Below are 3,134 nucleotides of genomic sequence, written 5' to 3'. Positions count from 1 at the left end.
CCCGGCATTCCACCGAGCCTGAGCAATCAACTGCACCACAGTTTTCCTACTGTCTTCACGCACTTCCACTGACTGTATTCCCTCTCTCTCACCTACCACCCATCCATCCTCCCTTTCGCATTCTCTGTTTTGACCCAACAACCACCCCTATCTTTCCCACACTGCCTCTCCTGTCTTTTAAAAAAGGTAAGTCTTAGAAATTTCCTTGTTAGAAGCTTCACAGCTCTCAGCTCCACACAACCAGGAACTTTTAAATATTCTTGCTGATGATGTAACACATGCCCCTATATCAATATTACCACCATCACGGGGCCCAACAAACAATATCACATAACACACCACTTCTGTTGCACTTTGGCAATCTCATATATTGCATCATATGCAAACTCTGTGAAGCTCTTTACATTGGAGAAACAGGGTGAACATATCAGAAGCATAATGCTATGTATACTAGGCCAACCTGTCACCATACCACTTCAACACTGCAAATCATTCTATTGCAGATTTATCAGTGTGTGGCATGGCCTTGCACCAATGACCTCCCCTTCTATAGGAAATGAAAGGAGCAACATCTCATATTTGACCTTGACACTACATCCCTGACCGGTGTGAATGAATGTTTTTCCTTTCATTGTTTCACCTCTTAATTCTTTTTTACCATTTATAATCCTCCTTCCACCCTCTCTCTACAACATCCCCCTATTTACTTATCTCTACTGTCTCCATCACCCTTTTCCTCCTCCTTTCTGCATACCCTCTCCTATAACTTCTGTTTCACGTTTGCAGCCTGTGTTTTTCTGTGTCCATTTGTCAGTTGCAGCCTGTTTTTCAAGCTGAGAGCATGTAAAACTCTGTTTTTCTTCAACTTTTCTTTTTCTCTACCCTCTGATGAAGGGTTGCATCCAAAATGTTGGATATTCTACTCCTCACTGCAAGTTCACTGTACCCCTTTTCTTTCTATACGTATATATATATGCATATATACAGAGTGTGTAAGATATTTGAAGACAGATTTATGTTTATAAAAAAATATATATAATAACATAACTTTATTTACCAAAAATTGCTATGAGGATAAAAATAAACTTTCTTTTCTATAATGTGATTCAATAAAGCCACCTTCAGCTTCAACAACTGCTTCTATATGAGATCTAAATCATCTATATGCTCGAATCAAGTGGTCCTGGTTCATTTTGGACATTTCTCTGGCTATGACAACTTTCAAAGAATCTTTGGTGTTTTGGACTCCAGATGGATTGAGATCTGGGGAATTAGGAGGTCAAATATTAGGAGTTGTGTGATCAGGAAAATTTTCAGCTATCCATTCCTGTGTTACTAGAGCCATGTGTGATAGTGCAGTCTTACTGAAACATATGGCCTTCCATTGCATACACTGTCTATCCAGGGCTTAACAATTGTTTCCAGGACCTCAATGCAGGTGGCAGAGTTAACTCTAAGGCCTTGTGGAAAGAAGTAAGGAGGCATCACATGTCCTCCATTGCTGACGACCCCTAAAACTATGACAGTTGCAAGAAATTGTGCATGCATAACATTGGGAATTTCAGAAGGGGCTGCACATAACCATCTGTCATTTCTTATGTTAACTTTCTGATCTTGGTCGAAGTTTTTCTCGTTTGAGAAAAACCAAATCAAATCTGCTGCTGGATTTTCCAGTTTGTTTAACGGCCTTTTAGATCTAATGTAGTGATTTTCTTTTGCTTTTTCTGACAAACTGACCTTGCCTCATCATATACTTGATGTCTTCATGGACAACATTTCTGACACATGGAAATCTATTGCAATTGACCTCATGGACATTCTGGGATTGTAATCAATGGTTTGTTGAAGTTGCTGGATAAATTCAGGTGTTCTGATGATTTCAGAGCATTTAGAATGCTTTTTATGCCTTGATACTGGTGATACGTTTCCATCTTCAGTCTCTAGCTCCTTACAAACTTAATAAGCGAAAGATCTGGCAACTTTCCAGAATTGAGATATTTTTAAATCGCTATGCTCAGCCCTTATGACCACAATAACAGCATGCCTCTTCATTTTTTGAGTAAGCTGAGGGTCTGCCATTATTATTTTCTGAAACAAAGATTATACAGAGTTAGCAAAAAATGCAGCAATAACCCAAAAAATATATGTCCTCAAATACCTTACGCACCCTGCATATATATATATATATATATATATATATATAACATGGATATATGCATATATATATGTGCGTGTATGTATGTATGTATATATATATATATATATATATATATATATATGTGTACATACATACGCTTATCAGAAGCGATTCCAGGTCACCATCATCACTCGGGCTCATCACAGATTTCACGACACTCAAAGAATTTCATATTTTTCCACTTTTATGTTTGGCCCCAAATGGCTTATTTTTTATATCTAGCACTATGTCTTTCTCCATTTCTAAGTTAAGGGTAAAAATAAAACACAACTGATCTTTACACACAGACCACAGAATAATGGCAATCAAATAACGACAGCAGAGTGCACAACAAACATCAGTGATCTGACTGTTGCCTGTACATTTGACAAGAGATGCCACTTAGTCTTCCATACCTACCAGGCTCTTTCATATTAGCCGAAGTTGCTGGGTGATTTTTTGTTCCTTTTAAGAATATTTTAGAACGGAAACTTTTCATAGATTGGAATTTAAATTCTAATCTCTATAGAAATTTATTTTCAAGAAAACATTCAATTTGAATTGCTTTTAATTTTTACAGTCATAGATAACAACTCGGGCTGTACCTTCTGAGCCCAAGTCAGGTACATGTGAATGATGTCAAGAGAACGTCTGCTATGAATGATATTTTTTTACGCCGGGTACCTCTAAGACGACCGCCAGATACTGAACTGCAACCAGGCTCAGTAAAAGGATCCCAAGTTATTGGCTGAAATTACATACTTAAAGTCAGTATTGGTAGAAATTAAATCAGCTTGCAAATACACGCTCACTTCACTACATTTATGCTTGGGCTAAGTCAACGCTGATAATGATCACTGATGCATAGGTATATATAAATATATATATATTGCATATGTATATATATATGTTGCATATGTATGTACATATGTATATTTGCATGTGTATATATATATAT

Source organism: Octopus bimaculoides, chromosome 7, assembly GCF_046866305.1.
Source record: "Octopus bimaculoides isolate indiv1 chromosome 7, ASM4686630v1, whole genome shotgun sequence".
NCBI classification, from domain to species: Eukaryota; Metazoa; Mollusca; class Cephalopoda; order Octopoda; family Octopodidae; genus Octopus; species Octopus bimaculoides.
Note: the sequence above shows the minus strand (reverse complement) of the source record.